This window comes from Ovis canadensis, chromosome 3 (assembly GCF_042477335.2).
Source record: "Ovis canadensis isolate MfBH-ARS-UI-01 breed Bighorn chromosome 3, ARS-UI_OviCan_v2, whole genome shotgun sequence".
NCBI lineage: Eukaryota > Metazoa > Chordata > Mammalia > Artiodactyla > Bovidae > Ovis > Ovis canadensis.
Genome location: NC_091247.1, coordinates 179,813,570 through 179,834,396, shown reverse-complemented (window position 1 = coordinate 179,834,396; position 20,827 = coordinate 179,813,570). Strand labels below are relative to the sequence as shown.

Genomic DNA, 20,827 nt, shown 5'->3' with positions numbered 1-20,827 from the left:
TTCTCTGAGCCCTCACCAAAAGGTAGTTTTATAAAGATGGCTGAGAACAAGAGAATAAATTAGGTCAAGATGTATCAATCATAGGAGCTTAATGGAGAGGCAACACAAAATAGATTTTGATCTTAGAAGTAAAAATAGAACATCCTTATACCCCATAGAACTTCCAAATAAGAATTTAATGATGTTAGTTTGTTGCCAGAGAATGATTGTACTGTCACAGTACTGTGACTTCACAGAATTAGATTGTGAAACCCAACTGTGAAGAAAGATTCTTTCAGTGTATGGTTTTGATAAGTGGCAAGAGAAGTTATGAAAAATTCATGAAAGGTAGAGCGCTTTCAAGTTCTGTTTCAGATTTCTCTTTAATACATTTTTTGAGATGTGGAAACTTTGCTGATGAGTTTGATAAATTAGATTTTATGTATCTTAATCATGAATGCTGGAATCAAAATCTTGCTACTGTAGAATGGCATTTAAAAAATACTCATTGAGTTTTATATATATTTTTTGTTCTAGAGAGTCTTATTTTAAGCCATGTATTATAGAACTTAGATGGAAACCATTAACTAACTTGTATAAGTTTATCCTAAGCAAATCATTCTAAATATGGGAAAGTCTTATGCACAGAGATGTTCATTTTCATTGCGATGTAATTTAGTTTAAAAAGTATCCTGCAATTATAAGTAAGTGATTCATTAAAATATAGCAATCCACTTGAAGAAATTGAACCATTAAAAAATGCTTTTTTTAGAGCAATGGTGTCGTATTTATTTTTAAAGTCTAGAAAGTAAAAAGTGCTCAATATAAACAACAGTTCAAATAATATAAAAATATGTGAGATTTAAAAAGTGAAAATATTACTTCAAGTCCCTCCTTACTATGTTCCCCAACCTAGGCCAAGCCAAAGGTCAGTGCTCTGAGCCCTTTGGCATCTGTGCTTCCAGACATTTTTCTAACCCAGGTTTTTTTCAGATTGTGGTCCAAGGAGGGCCTTTGGAATCTTCTCAAGTCAGATAAGGTGGGGACTGAGTGGGGCTTCAGAGTACCTGTTTTCTATCAATATAGTGGGGTTTCACGTCGGGCTTAATTAAAACACAGAATTCTCCTGCATTAAAATAAATGTTTAAAAACAAATCAGCCTAATTCAGAAAAGGAAATCCTAACCCCCTGGGAAAGAATTCCATGTCTTCGGTTTACCGTTTTTGCTGCTTGGTGATGTGGATCTTCTGCTCTGACCTGCCTGTTCATTTATTTCCCCAGGAGTTGTCTGCCTGGTTACCAGCCACCTTGTTAGAATGCATTTTCCCCTCTTTTTTCCCATCTCTCTAACTCTTACTTGTTATTTAAGGTTCAACTCATCATCGTTTCTTTTGCTCCTTTTAACATTTTTAGTGGACGCCACCTGCGTAATACTGAATAGGGCTTCCCTGGTGGCTCAGTGGTAAAGAATCTGCCTGCCGATGCAGGCAACACAGGTTGATTGGGGAAGATCCCCTGGAGGAGGAAATGGCCACCCACTCCAGTATTCTTGCCTGAAAAATCCCATGGACAGGAGAGCCTGGCGGGCTGCAGTCCATGGTGTTGCAGAAGAGCCAGACGCGACTTAGTGACTAAACAACAACGAGTGGGGAATATACAGAATTTTGTATCAAGAGCTCACAGACTAGTAAAAGGCAACTGAACTTCATATAAGTAAGTGCAATTACTGTAAAGCAAGAGCATTTGAGGGGCAGATATTAAAGATATAAATAGTCTTTTTTACACTATCTTATATAGCACTTTTAAGTGTCTGACTCTTTGCGACCCTGTGGACTGTAGCTAACCAGGTTCCTCTGTCCATGGATTTCTCCAGGCAAGAATACTGGAGTGTGGCACTTATAAAATGGTCGATTTATGGTATGATTACATTTCTGGGTCTTCAGTAACCGTTTATTTATTAAGACAAGATAATGTACTTGTGAATTAGGGAGTGAGACATGGGAAGAAGCTGTTTCCATTCCTGAGCCATCAAAGAGAGCTTGGATCCAGTTTAATCCATCCAGCACTGGGCATGAGTGGACCTGGGAGGGAGCACCAGCAGGCCTTGGCTCTGTACTCCTCATCTCCGACCACTCCCACTGGTGTACGGGGATGCCTGGCATGTCTTCTTTATCGGTAGCTGGTTCGAAAGTTGTGAATTTGAGTCCTGTGTCTTTATTTATTCTGAAAATATTTTTGTGTTTTTGGCTATGCTGGGGCTTCGTTGCTGTGCAGGCTTTCTCTAGTTGCAGGGAGCGGAGGATACTCTTGTTGCGGAGCATAGGCTCTTGGTGCGCAGGGTTCAGTGGTTGCGTCATGCCGGCTCCGAAGCACAGGTTCGGAAGTTGCCGCCCATGGGCTGAGTTGCTTCTCAGTGTGGAATCTTCTGGGATCAGGGGTTGAACCCATGTCTCCTGCATTGGCAGGTAGAGTCTTTAGCACTGAGCCAGCAGGGAAGCCCGCTGCTGCTGCTAAGTCGCTTCAGTTGTGTCCGACTCTGTGTGACCCCATAGACGGCAGCCCACCAGGCTCCTCCTGTCCCTGGGATTCTCCAGGCAAGAACACTAGAGTGGTTGCCATTTCCTTCTCCAATGCATGAAAGTGAAAAGTGAAAGTGAAGTTGCTCAGTCGTGTCCGACTCTTCGAGACCCCATGGACGGCAGCCCACCAGGCTCCTCTGTCCATGGGATTTTTCCAGGCCCTTTATTTTGCTTTGTAACTTGGGCATATTACTTAACCTCTCTGAGACTCACTTTCCTGCGCTGTAGTGTATGAACATGTCTATCTCTTAGGTTTTCAGAAAAGGTGACCCAAGTACACACCAACGAAGCCTCTTTTTGCTTTCAGTGGTTTTGCTGTCTTAGCAGAAGGTCCCCAACCTTTTTGGCACCAGGGACCGGTTTTGTGGAAGACAGTTTTTCCACGGATCAGGGAGGGGGTGGGGGTGGTTTTGAAATGATTCAAGTGCATTACATTTATTGTGCACTTTATTTCTATTATTACTATATCAGCTCCACTCAGATTATCAGGTATTAGATCCCAGAGTTTGGGGACCCCTGTTCTAAAGAATGAGTGATTGTTCTTCTTTCTTTTGGGTTTAAGTTTTTAAATATTTTGTAGGACGTATGGATTAGACTCTAGTTTTTTTTTTTTTTTTCTGGATCTTAGGTCCTGGACCAGGACTTGAACCTGCGCCTCTAGTACTGAAAGCATGAAGTTCTAACCACTGAACCGCCAGGGAAGTCCCTGACTAGTTCTTTGAAGAAGTGTTTTTTTGTTGTTGTTTTTTAGTTCAAGAGTGGCTTTTTGATAAGCCATTCATATTCCTGGTAAGGTACAAATAAACAGTATAGGAAGGTAATAAGGCCAACATTTAGTGGAGAAATAAATCTTTTTCATTATTAGCCAGTGTATTCTCCTGGGATTTTAAGCAGACTGTCGTATCTATGATCAAGAAAGCAAAATTAACAGATAGTACCAGAGTCCAAAGCCTGGCCTACTTGCTTCATTTTACGTGCCGCTTTCCTCTGTCTTTTGCATAACAAAGAATTCTTATGGTAACATTCTAGTACTTTTGGAAAAAGAAAAGTCGGAAAATTCTTGTCTGTTATTTCTGGATTGTGGGTTTCAGAATAACCTCAGGCAAACTCATGATGGATTCTTTGTAATATTTCTTGCTCTGCTTGAGCAGACTTAGTTCTCTAATCTAGAATAAACCTTACAGTGATGGTTTAAGGTTGTTTATTTGTAAAATTATAAAAATGTTACTTAGATATCTTTTTAGAAGTAAAAAAGTACATTAGATGTGATATTTAAATTTAACAACAGTATTAGAGCTACTTCCTATTCCAGGTTTCATTTTCTTTTTTTCTTTTAGGAGATTGTGGTTTCCCAAAGACCTGTGTTGTTCGGTATCTATAATACGTACCATTTGGTCTCTGTATATACTAGTCATTATGAAAGTGAAAGTGAAGTTGCTTAGTTGTGTCTGACTCTTTTCGACTCCATGGACTGTAGCCTACCAGGCTCCTCTGTCCATGGGATTTTCCAGGCAACAGTATTGGAGTGGATTGCCATTTCCTTCTCCAGGGGATCTTCCCAACCCAGGGATCAAACCGAGGTCTCCCGCATTGTAGACAGACGCTTCACCGTCTGAGCCACCAGGGAAGTCATTATAGATATATAATATTTTATAGCATGCTGGCAGTTTAATTTAATGAAAAGTAGGATGAGGACAGTGTACAAAATGTAAATATTAAACTTCAGTTGACTTTTTAGAGAAAGTTGAAACAAAACAGTTGATCTGAAAATTATAAGGCAGGGGTTTAATATAGCAATGTGTAACTGGTATATTCCTAATTATGGGGAAAGAGAGGTAGAAAGTTAGGTTATGAGCCCTTTATAAAAAGTGTAGAGTAATAGTGATGAGTAATGATGATGATAACTAGCTAATATTTATTGAAGACTCAATACACTGTTCTAAGCATATTACATGTAGTAAAGTACTTAATCTTCACGGTAACATGTGGAGGAGATATTTTTCCCTTGAAGAAACTGAGGAATAGAGGCATAAGTCCCATAGCTAGTGAAAGTCAGAATTTAAGCCAAACCAGAGTTTCCTTGGTGGCTCAGTGGTAAAGAATCCTCCTGCAATGCAGGACACGCGGGTTCAGTGCTGGCCTGGGTTGGGAAGATGCCCTGGAGGAAGAAATGGCAACCCACTTCAGTATTCTTGCCTGGGAAATCCCATGGACAGAGGAGCCTAGTGGGCTATAGTCCAGGGGGTCAAAAAAGAAGCAGCACTTACCGACTAAACAACAACAAAGTTTGACTTTGGAGGCCAACCTCTTAACTACTCTCAGTATCCTTAGTGTGTTGACACTTCTTCACATTTAATTTTTTGCAAGCAAATCACCTCTCTTAATTGAAGTGTGAAGATTTGCTGAATAAGTCACTTGAAGTATCCCCATAAAACCACTCAATGCAAGTCATGTTATCAGTTTATTCATCTAATGAAAGCATGGCAAATATCTCAGGAAGCTTTGTACAGTTTCAAACATGGCATAAAGCATTTGCCAGTGATTCCACGTGAATAATACAACTTTGAACGAGCAGTTAATATTGTCCCTTTCAAAATGTGTTAGACTGAAATCTCTGTATTCAAGTCTGAGGTTTTGATTATGCATAGATTTTATCATCTGAGTTTAAACTCATATTGTTCCTTGGAAAAAAGCCTATTCTTTCCTCAGTCTCTGGGAGCAGTGCTTAATAGACAGTCTTGCTTCCCTGGTGACTCAGACGGTGAAGAATGTGCCTGCAATGCGGGTGACCTGGGTTTGATTCCTGGGTCTGGAAGATCCCTGGGAGAAGGACATGGCAACCCACTCCGGTATTCTTGCCTGGAGAATCCCCATGGACAGAGGAGCCTGGCAGACTACAGTACATGGGGTCGCAAAGAGGTGGACACGACTGAGCGACTAAGCACAAACACAGGCATGTGTTTGAGCATTAGTGAGGGGGTGGCAAAAGACACAAAAACATTTAAATAATGTTCTGTAATTTTTTATATGTGTATATATATCTCAGATTATTTTCCATTATAGGTCATTTCAAGATATTGAATATAGTTTCCTGTGCTAATTAGTAGATCCTTGTGGCTTATCTGTTTTAGGTATGGTGGTTTGTATCTGTTAATCTCATACTTCTAATTTATCACTTCCCCTCCCTCCCTTTCCCTTTGGTAATGTGCTTGTTTTCTATGATTGTGAGTCTGTTTCTGTTTGGTTTATAGATTCATTTGTATTATTTTTTAAGATTCCACATATAGTGATATCATATGTTTGTTTTTCTCTGACTTCACTCAGTATAATCTCTAGGTCCATTCGTGTTGGTGCAAATGGCATTATTTCTTTCTCTTTAGTACATTCATCATTGAATAATATCCATTAATCTGTCGGTGGACATTTAGGTTGCTTCCATGTCTTGGCTATTGTAAATAGTACTGCTGTGAACACTGAGGTGAGTTAGAATTTTCATATTTTCTGGATATTATGCCCAGGAGTGAGACTGCTAGATCATATGGTAACTCTATTTTTAGTTCTTTTTTAAGGAACCTCCATATTATTTTCCATAGTGACTGCACCAATTTACATACCCACAAAGAAAAAAAAAAAAACCACAACAAAACGCTGTAGGAGGGTTTGTTTTTCTGCACACCCTCTTCAACATTTATTATTTTTAGACTTTTTGGTGGTGGCCATTCTGACCAGTGTGAAATGATACTTCATTGTGGTTTTGATTTGCATCTCTCTAATATGTTGTTGCCTGTTGGCCATCTGTTAATGTTTTGTAGTCTGTAAAGAAACAATGAGATGGTCTTTCTAGGAAAAGTCACAGCTTGTTATGACTCTTACTTTGTTTGGAGTTATTATCATTTTGAATTATTGAGGGAAAGTCCATTTTGAATGATATGTGATGGATCATGGGAGAGATACACCATGAACTTGGTGGCACCCTGGCCCTGCCGTGGAGCTTGGTGAGGTAGATGCAGTTATGTATCCATGATCATCTAACAATATAAAATATAAATGAAATCACTTCTATGAATACAAAAGAATGTTAGTTTTCTGGAAGCTGTTTAGGATGTGTTAATGAATGAAGACTATTGCTTTAGTCGTGTTCCTGTTGGGAAACTGTGGAGGGGCATAAAGTAGGAAAAATAAATTTTAGAGCCCCTGAGAGTTTTAGAAAGAGGAAATTATAAGTAGCTGTTAAAAATAACTTTGTAGAATACTGATAAGAAAGTCTTTTGATATTTTACAAAATGCAAAAGCAGGATGCCAAACAGTGTATATAATATGGGTGTATTTTTGGTTTAAACATATATGTATATATAGAAAAAATATAGCAAAGTTATCATATATAGTATTATATCATCAGGGATTATCTCTGGATGGTGGGTTTCTAAAGTAAACAATTCTTGTTTGTCCTTTGGGCTTCTCCCCAACCCCCCCTGTTTTTTTTGGAATTTAACACGCATTCTGGGAAAACCAGAATAGTAAAAGAGAACTCCATGCCAGTGGACGTCAGAAACGTGCATTTCAAACGAGCTGAGAAAGAAAGGTAGTCAAGTGACTTTAACTACCTGAGGATAGTTTTAGTTTGAACTTCAAGTTGGACTTAAAGCCTTTGGGCTCCTTTTTTTTTTTTTTTAAGTCGTATTTGAACAAGAAAGTATGCAGCCCTGACCAAAGGGTAGAGACATGGTCTCAGAGAGTAAAGATACTGAAAGAGTTAGGTCATTCTTTGAGGGTGATGCCAAAATAGTTGACTAATGTAACCCCGTGTACCTGTGGTTCACCTTGTCTGCGAAGAGTCTCTTGCCGTGAGTTTGTGTGCTTGAGTGGACTTCACAGCACCGGGTACCAGGGAGCAGTATTGAGGGAAAGTCCAGTCTGGGAACGTGGAAGATCGGCTTCATCTCCCTGGGTGATACCATGGTGAAGGTGTCCCAGTGAGGGAAGGTGATGCTAGACCCCCACCTGAGGAAGACCTGGCTCCATGTGGGGGCTGTCCTGTTCCATCACCTAGTGGAAGGTAGAGTAATTTAGTGTGGCCTGCTCGTCTGGATGTGGTGTGCCACTTCACCTCCGGGATGAGGGGAGGAACCAGGGTCCCTAGAGGAATAGAAGTACTCTGAGTAAATACTGGGAATGGAATCACCGTGAAAATGATGGGGCACTCTTGGTCTTTAAAGAAAGAAAAATGTTAACCTTACCCATGGCATATCATGTTTCCCTTTGCCTTTTCTTAGAAAGAAGATTTTTGCTTTGACACATGATTATCTTTTCTGTACTTCACAATTCTGGAAGATTTTATATTCAGCTTTCAGTTTAATTATGCAAAGAATAAAGTATATCTTTTAAGTTGTCTGCAGAAGTGTGTTCAGATTTTTCAAACTGAATTCTCTTTAAGAGTGTAAGGATGTCATTTCAGTTCAGTTCAGTCGCTCAGTCGTGTCCGACTCCCTGCGACCCCATTAATCGCAGCACACCAGGCCTCCCTGTCCATCACCAACTCCCGGAGTTCACTCGGACTCACGTCCATCGAGTTGGTGATGCCATCCAGCCATCTCATCCTCTGTCGTCCCCTTCTCCTCCTGCCCCCAATCCCTCCCAACATCAGAGTCTTTTCCAATGAGTCAACTCTTCGCATGAGGTGACCGAAGTACTGGAGTTTCAGCTTTAGCATCAGTCCTTCCAAAGAAATCCCAGGGCTGATCTCCTTCAGAATGGACTGGTTGGATCTCCTTGCAGTCCAAGGGACTCTCAAGAGTCTTCTCCAACACCACAGTTCAAAAGCATCAATTCTTCGGGCGCTCAGCTCTCTTCACAGTCCAACTCTCACACCCACACATGATCACAGGAATAACCATAGCCTTGACTAGACGGACCTTAGTCGGCAAAGTAATGTCTCTGCTTTTGAATATGTTATCTAGGTTGGTCATAACTTTTCTTCCAAGGAGTAAGTGTCTTAAGGCTAGAATATGGAAGTATACTCTAGAGAGTTCTGAATAATAATTTCTCCTCATTTGAAATGCCGGAGTTTATCTTATCCTATTATGTTACCTAGTATCTATGTTTAAGTATTTCAGATCTGTAAATGCCAGAGAAAACCAGTAAGGAAATGTATTATTTATGTTTTATTCTCATGTACACTAGCTTTTACACAAAGGTGTTGAGTCACTTTATAAAAACAGCTACAAGAAGTACTGGTTTAAAAAAAAAGTGATGAAGCCAGTACAAGAGAAAATAAAACTAAGAATGTAACATTCATTTCAGTTCAGTTCAGTTGCTCAGTCGTGTCCGACTCTTTGCGACCCCATGAGTCGCAGCATGCCAGGCCTCCCTGTCCATCACCAACTCCTGGAGTTCACTCAGACTCAGGTCCATCGAGTCGGTGATGCTATCCAGGCATCTCATCCTCTGTCGTCCCCTTCTCCTCCTGCCCCCAATCCCTCCCAGCATCAGAGTCTTTTTCAGTGAGTCAACTCTTCGCATGAGGTGGCCCAAAGTATTAAGGTGAATAACTTGATCATGAATTTGAGTTTCAGGTATGGCTGTAGGTTTCCTGTTGCTGAAGTAAAGTGAAAGAGTGGCTCAGGCTTTGTTTTGTTTTGCTCTTGGCCATGTGGCTTGTGGGACCCTAGTTCTTCAACCAGGAGACCAAGGATTGAACCTGGGCACCCTGCAGTGGGAGCTGGGAGTCCCAGGGAAGTCTAAAGGGTGGCTCAATCTTTATTAAAGAAAAGGAAAGATGCCAGTTTTCAGTAGCAAGGCTTTCTCTAGTATAATTTTTAAGTAAAGTTTTATCTGATTTTCTCTAGGGGTGATTGATAAGGTGATGCTCTTAGCAATGTGTGCTCACTCAGTCACGTCCGACTCTTTGCAACCCCGTGAACTGTAGCCTACCAAGCTCTTCTGTCCATAGAATGTTCCAAGCAAGAATACTGAAGCGAGTTACCATTTCCTACTGTAGCTGATCTTCCTACCCAGGGACCGAACCTGCGTTGCCTGCTTTGGCTGGCAGATTCTTTACCACTGAGCTACCTTTGAAGCCTGTTCTTAGCAATAGTTTGCAGGAAATTAATGAATGTCAATTGCAAGTTAATTGCAAGAGCATCATTAATTGGTAATTTTTTTTAAAAATAAGATACATGTAAGAAATGTTTTAAAATGGGAGAAATATACTTTTTTTGTTGCTTAAAAGCAATTTCTCTACTTCAAAGCAGATTTCTGTGCTTTAACTTCTTTGTTATTTGACCATTAACTGAATTATTTCAAACAGTAGTACTGATATTTCTGATTATTGTCTACTACCTGTATTGTTGTTGTTAAGTCTGCCTCTTTGAGAACCCCCTCCCACCCCCTTGGACTACAGCATGCCAGGCTTCCCTGTCCTTCACTATCTTTCAGAGTTTGCTCAAACTCTTGTCCATTGAGTCAGTGATGCCATCCAACCATCTCATCCTCTGCTGCCCCCTTCTCATCCTCTCCCCTCAATCTTTTCCAGGATCAGGGTCTTTTCCATTGAGTTGGCTCTTCAAATTAGACCTTCAGCTTCACCATCAGTTCTTCCAATGAGTATTCAGGGTTGATTTCCTTTAGGATTGACTAGTTTGATCTCCTTGCTGTCCAAGGCACTCTCAAGAGTCTTTTCCAGCACCACAGTTCGAAAGCATCAATTTTTTGGTGCTCAGCCTTATTTATGGTCCAGCTCTCACGTTGATGCATGACTAATGGAAAAACCATAGCTTAGACTATATGGATATTTGTTGGCAAAGTGATGTTTCTGGTTTTTAAAACACTGTCTAGGTTTGTCATAGCTTTTCTTCCAAGGAGCCAGGGTCTTAATTTCATGGCTGCAGTTACCATATTATAAAAATATTTATGTATTGTTATTAATCTAACCAAAATATCTAGTAAAATGATTTGTTTTTCACTTTTCGGTTGGTTTGGTAGGGGCTAAATATAATCTAACTGTTGGCACTTGGTAGAATAGACTGTTTTGTTTATGCAATACACTTTGTTCTTTGGATGCACACTCTATTTATTCTGTCAACATTTTCTCAATAAGCAGAAATGGTTCAACTGTGGATTTTGTTTTAGTTGATTCATTGGCTTGTCTTTGATGTATCCTTCTTCTAAATAAAGCATTCTTTTAAAAGTGACTTTTTTTAAAGTGGGATTGAGGGTTGTGATTCTGAAAACAAAATCAGTTGTCTGGGTCTGGTTTCCTTTGAAAAATTATTTGTAGTGTATTGAGGATTTATTATACAGAGGCTTTATTATACCCACTGATTGTTTCTCTGGACTCAAATTCTTTACAAATGTTTAGCTGTCTTTTAGGCCTGTAGAAACTTTGACTGTTACTTTTTTCTATCTGTGGGTAGCCTTAGAATGACTGATTGTTTTATGGAATCAGCTAGCTTTTGGATAGCAGGAGCTGAATCATTCCCATGATTTCTCAAGCTTTTGTGTTTGTTAGAGACTATCAGGACCGCTAGATCAATAAAGTTTGACATCACTACCTATTACATAAATGAAACCTGTGTGAATGCTTGAATTCACTTTAAGTAGACAGTTTCCAGTTTAAATTAAAAAAAAAAACACCTCTTTTTTTTTTTTTTTTTTTTTTTTAAGGAGCTAACTCTGTGCATTTGAGCCAAAACAGAAAAGGAGTTGGGGAGATATACTTCATTCTACTTTAGAGGTGAGCCTTTTCATCAGGGAGGACAGTATTTGTGAGGTAGCATGTTTTATATTTCAATTTCCAAGTACTTTAAGTGCCCTGAACATTGATAGGAATTGTGAGATAAGATAATGTGGATTGCTATTGTTTGGACCAGTTTGAGACTTATGGCACATGGAGTTTGTGGGATAGTTACTGACTGGATGCACCTTTGTTGTTTAGAATCCTTGCCTTGGGGTTGTTCCTTTTCCTTGGTTAACTACAGGAAATGGGCAAAAAAAAGATCCATACATTTGTTTTTTTCCTAGTCGTGTGGTTCCCTCCATAGGTGGTGCCTGACTTTTTGCAGCCCCATAGACTGGAGCATACCAGGCTTCAATGTCCTTCACTGTCTCCCAGAGTTTGCTCAAACTCTGTCCATTGAGTCAGTGATGCCATCCAACCATTTCATCCTCTGTCATCCCCTTCTCCTCTTGCCTTCAGTCTTTCCCAGCATCAGGGTCTTTTCCAGTGAGTCAGTTCTTTGAATCAGGTGGACAAAGTATTGAAGCTTCAGCTTCAGCATCAGTCCTTCCAGTGAATATTCAGGGTTGATTTCCTTTAGGACTGACTGGTTTGATCTCCTTGCTGTCTAAGGGAATCTCAAAACTTTTTCTCCAACATCACAGTTTGAAAGCATCAATTCTTTGGTGCTCAGCCTTCTTTTATTGTCCAACTCTCACAACTATATGTGACTATTGGAAAAACCAACTGGATACTATGAATTATGTATACCTCTGCCAAGCAGCAGTAATATTGGTACATTTGGAGTTCTGGAGATTTCTTTTTCATTGCCATATTGATTTTTAACTTTTGAGGGTCAAGTGATATAGCAAGTATCATCAGAAAAAGAAGATGTTCTCTTTGCCCTGTAGGAATTGGCAATGGGAAACCAAATGGATACCTTTTATTTTTATTTCTGAAATTTTCTTTTCTTTTTAAAAAAATTGTATTATTTATTATTATTATTATTTTACTTTACAATATTGTATTACATGATAGGAAGATTTCTCACTGTTTTGGACATTTAATTTTGACTGCTTTTTTTCCTCTCTGTACCCTGAACTCTACATTAATTTAGGTAGATTTCTCTGAGGTAGTCAATTTTTATGGTGACCTTTTAAATGAGGCCAAAGTTTCAGAACATTAGGAACAGTTGGTAGAAAGTATAGGGACAACTGAATAAAAGAAATTTGGTTGAATAGAGGAAGCTTAAAGAAGAATAAGAGATAATAATTTAGCTGATTTAGGAAATTGAGTAGAAACAATTAGTTTGAAACAATTAGGAACTCAAAATCAGCATGTAGGGAGCCCTGTGGATGAGAATAGTGAAGTCAAAGGGTTTAAAATGAGAAATGATGGGCCTTTCCTGGCAGTCCAGTGGTTAAGACTCCACACCCCTAATGAAGGGGGCCTGGATTCGATCCCTAGTATAGAAACAAGATCCTGCATGCTGATAGTGCTGCCAAAAAAAAAAAAATTTTTTATTAATGAGGTTTGATTTTAGTAGTAGCTGTTGGACTAGCTCAAATGGGGAATAGAGTTCTTCAGTATGATTCAGTAGTCAAGGCTGTGATAGTCATGCTTGGGACTAGGGTGACCTTGTGGGTTCTGATGTGTTCTCCAGGAAGAAGGGTTTGACAGTGGGTTTATGGCAGGACAGCAGAAAGCTGGCGTCAGAGTGAACAAGAGAAAACCAAAGGGGGGATTGTTTAAGAGCTGTTTGGGATATGTGCTGATAAAAGTGATTTGATGGTCAATTCTTCAGGAAAATGGGAGTTTGGGGATAAGAAATGGAGAAGCTAAGGAATTCAGGTGACCAAACTGGGTATCGAGAAGACTATTGAGACTTTTAAAAATAGTTTTTGCTTAAATGGAAATCGTAATCATTGAAATCAGTGAGGATTTATGTTTACATAGGTTTTATTCTTTAAATGGAAATAGTGAAAGAAAACGGATCAGCCATGAAGGCAGCCTGCTGTTTGGGTGCTGCAAAAAGGCAAATTATTATAAATAGATATAATCCTTCTTTGTGAACCTGCTATCCAGTGAAACAAGTCACTACTTACTGGGTATCGTTGAAAAAAATGTGCCAAATTTTTTTTTTTTTTTAAAGAAAATAATTTGTACAGCATCAGCTAAGGTCTCATTTTGTCTGGCATGAAATCTGACTTAACTGACCGCATAATACATCCTGTTTGGTGACTATCTACATCTTCTAACAAAAGGTGTAGAATACATATATTCAGAGGAAGTGAAAAGCAGAATGCACACTTGGAGAATGGCAAAACTAACAATACATAATAACCATAGTCTGCCTTGACTTCTTGGTCATTTAGTGTGAATATACGTGTGTGACAGTGCTGTGACAAGTTTTGAGATTTTTGACTAAATACTTTCATCTTTTTGTTCTAATGGGAAGATAAAGTATTAAACTTCCATTTATTGCCTTTCTTAGTAATGAGGCGTGACATAAGTCTGCTAACTCAGCTGCTCTGATGAATTTTTCAAATGTATTATTTAACCTTTGCAAAGGTACAGATTGCCTCCTCCAGCACAATGGGCAGATTTTCTCCAAGATACTGATTTAGTAAGTCAGCACACATACAATTCTTTTTCTTAACTTTTAAAAACAAGCAATTTTAACATTATTATTATTATTATTGTAACTGCAGTTGCAATTAGTCAGGACTGTCTGATATTAGTTTGTTTTCCTTTAAGTCAGTGGTTCTCTAACACAACTCTCTGATTAATGTTGGCCCATGACAGAGCTTCCACAGGAAGCAAGGAGTGAGTTCTTAATAAACCTGAGTGTATTCAATGGAAAGGCTTTTAGTCTAAGAGTTTGTCCTTTCTACTTGTTTGGTGTTAAAATGTACACTTATATTTTAAAGGAAAAATCATTGTTAACTTGATAAAATTTGAGGGGAAATGTGGTTAACGAGATCTAAATGTTTGGAAAACACTCTTTTAAAGCTCTTTAACCATAGATGGAATCCTTACATGCTCAGTATATCAGAGAGACTCTATTAAACTAAAATAGATGGGAATATTTGGGTTAGATTCTTTTTTAAGATGCCTGCTTTTGAGTTTAGTTTTCATTAAATCTTGCTGTGGTAGTAAACAATCCTGAACCCTCGGTGGCTTTCAGCAGCAAAGCTTTCTTTCTCTCCTCCTACATGTTGCCCGTAGGTTGCTGCAGATGAGCTTCAGTACCTGCAGCTCTGGGTATTATCTTTGTCCCAGGACCCAGTCTGAACCTTGGACATGTTGTTCCCATGTCGGAGGGAAAAGAAGGCAGAGTTGAACTGCTTTTGTTTGTAGATGTTGTTGCTTCCTGAATCGTCTGCCCAGACTTGATGTCAGTAGAGATGAGGCAGTGTAATCTTCACATACTCCCTGCAGGTAATTTGGCAACAGGCAGAGATGACAGTCCTCTTACAGGAGGGAAGCTATAATGGGGAGTAATAAAATCTGTCACAGAATCATTCAGACCAAAGCACACATGCCAAATAATCAAAATGTTCCATTTGAATGCAGAGTTCCAAAGAATAGCAAGGAGAGAAAAGAAAGCCTTCCTCAGTGATCAGTGCAAAGAAATAGAGGAAAACAATAGAATGGGAAAGACTAGAGATCTCTTCAAGAAAATTAGAGATACCAAGGGAACATTTCTTCCAAAGATGGGCACAATAAAGGACAAAAATGGTATGGACCTAATAGAAACAGAAGATATTAAGAAGAGGTGGCAAGAATACACAGAAGGGCTATATAAAAAAGATCTTCATGACCCAGATAACCATGATGGTGTGATCACCCACCTAGAGCCAGACATCCTGGAATGCGAAGCCAAGTAGGCCTTAGGAAGCAACACTACGAACAAAGCTGGTGGAGATGATGGAGTTTCAGTTGAGCTATTTCAAATCCTAAAAGATGATGCTGTGAAAGTGCTGTATTCAATATGCCAGCAAATTTGGAAAACTCAGCAGAGGCCACAGTACTGGAAAAGATCAGTTTTCTTTCCAATCCCAAGAAGGGCAATGCTAAAGAATGCTCAAAGTACTGCACTATTGCACCCATCTCACACATTAGCAAAGTAATCGTCAAAATTCTCCAAGCCAGGCTTCAACAGTACGTGAACCATGAACTTCTAGATGTTCAAGCTGGTTTTAGAAAAGGCAAAGGAACCAGAGATCAAATTGCCAACATCTATTGGATCATTGAAAAAGCAAGAGAGTTCCAGAAAAACATCTCCTTCTTTACTGACTACGCCAAAGCCTTTGACTATGTGGATCACAACAAACTGTTGGAAAATTCTTAAAGAGATGAGAAATTTGTATGCAGGTCAAGAAGCAACAGTTGGAACTGGACAGGGAACAACAGACTGGTTCCAAATGGGGAAAGGAGGACTCAAGGCTGTATATTTTCACCCTGCTTATTTAACTTATATGCAGAGTACATCATGAGAAATGCCAGGCTGGGTGAAGCACAAGCTGGAATCAAGATTGCTGGGAGAAATATCAATAACCTCAGATATGCAGATGACACTACCCTTATGGCAGAAAGCGAAGATGAACTAAAGAACCTCTTGATGAAAGTGAAAGAGGAGAGTGGAAAAAGTTGGCTTAAAGCTCAACATTCAGAAAACTAAGATCATGGCATCCAGTCCCATCACTTCATGGCAAATAGATGGGGAAACAGTGGAAACAATGAGATACTTTATTTTATGTGGCTCCGAAATCAGTGCAGATGGTGACTGTAGCCATGAAATTAAAAGACGTTTGCTCCTTGGAAGAAAAGCTATGACCAACCTAGACAGCATATTAAAAAGTAGAGACATTACTTGCCAACAAAGGTCTGTCTCGTCAAAGCTATGGTTTTTTCCAGTAGTCATGTATGGATGTGAGAGTTGGACTATAAAGAAAGCTGAGTGCTGCAGAATTGATGCTTTTGAACTGTGGTGTTGGAGAAGACTCTTGAGAGTCCCTTGGACGGCAGGGAGATCAAACCAGTCAGTCCTAAAGGAAATCAGTCCTGAATATTCATTGGAAGGACTGATGCTGAAGCTGAAACTCCAGTACTTTGGCCACCTGATGCAAAAAACTGACTCATTGGAAAAGACCCTGATGCTGGGAAAGATTGAAGGCAGGCGAAGGGATCGATAGAGAGTGAGATGGTTGGATAGCATCAGCGACTCAATGGACATGAGTTTGAGCAAGCTCCGTGAGTTGGTAATGAACAGGGAAGCCTGGCGTGCTGCAGTCCATGGGGTCACAAAGAGTCAGATACAACTGAGTGACTGAACTGAACTAAAGAACAATAATAAACATTTAGGTATCTACTACCTAGCTTAAAAAATATAACCACTACCTTTGGAGCTCCCTGTGTGGTTTTTGTACTACTTTCACAAATGTAACCATTCTCTTGAAATTTGTGCTTGCTTATAATCCCCTCCTTCATAGAGTCCATTGTGTGAATATCCCACAATTTATCTTTTATTGTGTTGATTCTAGTTTTTTTCTTTTCTTTTTTTGCTAATGTGAAAATGTTGCTAAGGATAGTTTTTTATGTGTCTTCTGTGTACAAAGCAAGAGTTGCTTTAGGGTATGGACTTTGGTGCGGAATTGTTGGTATGTGACAAGTGTGTGTCTTCCATTTCAGTAGATCAGACCACATTGTTTTCTAAAGCGGCTGTGCAGTCTCCCCTCCCACTAGTGGTGGTGTATGTGTCACCAGTACTCAGGTCTTTGGTCACATCTGAAAGTCTGACAACACCTAATTTTTAGTCCAATGTGTATAAATCAAATTCTCTTGGATGCTCAGGGAGATGCTTCTTAAACTTCCATGTTTACATACAGCACATGGTATGTATTTCAGTCGTTCAGTCGTGTCCGACTCTTTGAGAACCCATGGACTGTAGCCTGCCAGGCTCCTCTGTCCATGGAATTCTCCAGGCAAGAATATTGGAGTGAGTAGGTTGCCATGCCCTTCTCCAGGGGATCTTCCCAACCCAGGAATTGAACCTAGGTCTTCCAAATTGTTGTCAGATTCTTTACCAACTGAACTATCAGGGAAACAAAGCACATGGAGATGGTATTAATGCTATAAGCACAGGTTATGGTTCAGTAGGTTGGGTTATGCTTGGGAACTGAGATCCCACGTTTCTCATAACCATCCAGGTGATGCTGACGCTGCTGTGTCCTGTGCTCAGTCGTGTCCGACTCTTTGAGATTCCATCACAAAGAGTGATGGGGTCTGGGGGGCTACAGTCCCATAGGCTCCTTTGTTCATCAGGTTTTGTGGGCAAGAATCCTGGAGCGAGTTGCCATTTCCTACTCCAGGGGATCTTTCCAACCCAGGGGTTGAACCTGTGACCCATAAATATCTCCACTGATCTTCTTTCACTTACAGCATGTAAAACTAGAGAAATTTTGCCCAATACTATTTACTTATTTTTACATTTTTTAGTAATTTTTACTCATTTATGGATGAAGAGCAATATAGAGCAATCCAACTGATTTTTTATTTAGTACCATATGTGTACATTACCCATTTTAAATCAACTTCAAAGTAATTTAATTATAGTCATTATTCAACGAGTTTCTAAGTGACTTCTTTAAAGGAAGAAAATTCAAGAAATCTTTAAGGGAGATAATAGATCTTTATAGACCTTGTCAGTATGCAAGCATTAGACTAACTGATCACTCATTAGCTGGGCAAAATGAAGGATAAATAAAAATGAGCACGTTTTCCTCAGTGCAAGATTGTGGTCTGTGGTCTATGGTATACACTTGTAGCAAGATAATTCTTAGTACTTCCAAATTGCATTATTTTACAAACAGATGTTAGGACAGAAGCACCATTTAGCCTAGCTTAAGCAATGGAGATTTATTGGCCCATAAAATTGGGAAGAACCGGGATGGAATGGGCTTTAAATAAATGAGAAATCCTAATTGTGTAGTGTTATCAGAACCCTCTCAACATCTCCTAGCTGTGATTCTCTGTTTCTGTGGATGGGTGAGCTTTCCTCCAAGTGTAAATGGTGGTGGTGGTGGTGGAGGGAGTTTTTGGAGGATAAAAATAGAGTGACAAACCTCAAAATTTTCTCATTCAAAAGGGAAGTGATAAAACACTCTTTTTAAAAAGAATTAATTAATTCATTTGGCTGCACTGGGCCTTAGTTTTGGCATGCAGGATCTTTGGTTGCAGCATGTGGGATCTAGTTCCCTGATGAGGGATTGAACCCAGGCCCCTGCATTGAGAGTGCAGAGTTTTAGCCACTGGACCACCAGGGAGGTCCCGAGAAGACACTCTTCCAGAGGCCTCCCCCTCTGAAGTAGCCCTGTAAGTCATTCACTCTTTGCTCTATCAGCTGTTTTCTTCATTACCTTTATTACAAGTTATCTCCTTTACGTATTTGCTCACCTGCTTGTTTTTCCTCTCCACCACAAGGTAAAATCGTTGAAGAAGGAGTAGCGCCTCTTTTGTTGGCATCCGTCAGCCATTCAGGAAATAGTAAGGCAACAAGTATGTGAAATTCCAGGGTAGGACTCAGGCCTGCCCCAGGCAGTTGTCATTATGTGATCTGGAGGTCAGGGAAGTTTGATTACTGGGCACAGCAGAGCCTCATAGACGAGGCAAGTGTGATTGCACATGGGAAATGGAGCTACTGTAAGCTGAAAAATTGGGAAAAGATGCTGAGGAAACAACAAAAGGGCGTGTATTTTATGCCCTTTAAGCTGGTTTACTGTTGCACTTAGCTGCCCAGTGTGTAGTGTGAAGTTGTGCAGGTTCTGCAGGGCATGAGGGTGCTTGGCTGAGGGGAGGGAGAGGGGTTGAAATCCAGCACGAGATTCCACACCTGTGGCTTCCTTTTCCCAGGAGGCATTGTTTTAAATTTACCCCTAAGTTCTGCCTGGTCTGGGCCCACTGGGCCAGGCTGAATATCTGTGTCTCCATCTCACTTTCCTCATAGCTTCCCTGGAGAAAGAATACCAGGGGCAAAAGTGTGTGAGCTGGATGCATCTGGATCCCGCTGGCCTACTCAGTGTAGACTCTATGCTTAGCCATGCCCTGCAGGTATTCTAAGAGAGAGAACTTTCTGGAAAATTCCTCCCTCTCCCTTTTCTCTTCCCTCCATTTTTCTATTTAGGGTTAGCTGGTCAAGTTTCCTGACCATGCATTTTGAGATGAATGCTGACTGAATGGTAATATACATACTGTCATCTACATTTCTCTGCATTTCCAGTTTGATTACTTTATAATTCTGCTTCAAGAGGAAGAAGAAATTGCCTATGTCCATCACTGGCCCTTTAGTGGAATAGACTGTCTTAAAAGTTTGTTCTGTTTTTTGTTTGATTAAAGATCTCTTTGGGGCAGTGAAGTGCTCACTATTTAAAAGGAAGCAAATTGGTTTAAGGAACAGAAACCCACTCAGTCTGACTCATGTAAGACTGCTGGCAATCTCCTAAGTTTCAGTCATACAGCTGAGCCTCTTCTTACATGGAAGGTCCTCAAGGAGCCATTCTGTCCTCCTTTCTGGATTGCTTGGTTTCTTCTTTGCTTCATTCTGGACACTGTTTCTGTTCATTTGATTTTCTTTAAACACTGAGTTTGTATCCCGATCCACCTGCCAGTGGCAAAAATGGCAACTAGTACTTCATCTCATTGGATTCTCTGCAAGTCCACAGAATGTCTGTACTGTAATCACTTGGGGAATGTAAAAAAAAAAAAGATTTCTATGCCTCAAACACATTCTGAGCCAGTAGGTCTAGAGTCCTAGAATCTACATGTTGAGACTTTTCCCTCACAGGAATTCCCAGACCCATCTGTAATCACAAGAGAAAGCAAGTGAGTGAAGGATGAAGTAGATGAGCCAGGCCCTAGCATCCACTTTCCCCTGACATAGCCCCTTCTATTTTTTCCCTTTGCCATTTCTTGCCATTGATCTTCCTATCCAAGGAGAGGAGATTGGCATTCTAAGAAGTTGAAAACAAATATTGAAGAATAGAATGGTTTTCATTAAAAGCAGCAGTATAGCAGCAACAGTTCTTAGTCTAGTTTGGTTGGTGAACAGTCCAGTTAGGCAGTGGGGCTATCTGTCCCTTATCAAATCAGGGATCAAATCAGATCTTGAATGCTCTTGGAAGTGTAAGATAGGGCTGGGTGTTCCTGAGAAAGACCTGCAGCTTTAGGCCCACTCGAATAACTTTGAAAACCTCTGTACCTTGGTGGCAGTTGTCCAAAGAAACTCTCTGCCTGGACAGATGATATATGACCTCACAACTTCAGTGTCTGTCACTCTCAAACTAGCTTACACCTCAGTTCAGTTGGTCAACAGCATCCGACTCCTTGTGACCCCATGAAGACTGCAGCACACCAGGCTTCACTATCCATCACCAACTCCCAGAGCTTGCTCAAACTCATGTCCATCGAGTCAGTGATGCTATCCAACCAACTCATCCTCTATCATCCCCTTCTCCTCCCACCTTCAGTCTTTCTCAGCATCAGGGTATTTTCCAAT

General features: G+C 40.1%; 1 protein-coding gene across 4 annotated transcripts in view; it reads left to right on the top strand.

Moving 5' to 3' along the window:
• Positions 1–20,827, top strand: part of SLC41A2 (solute carrier family 41 member 2) — a 148,530-nt gene that overhangs the window by 6,769 nt on the left and 120,934 nt on the right. Inside the window, exon 2 of one of the 4 annotated variants that reach the window (XM_069585218.1) lies at positions 11,220–11,289. The exons of 2 other annotated variants lie outside the window; for them this stretch is intronic. The gene's annotated coding sequence lies outside the window, so the exon portion shown is untranslated. Of the gene's footprint in view, positions 1–7,334; positions 7,615–11,219; positions 11,290–20,827 lie in introns of those variants that run through there. One more of the 4 variants, XM_069585217.1, reaches the window with a different exon arrangement.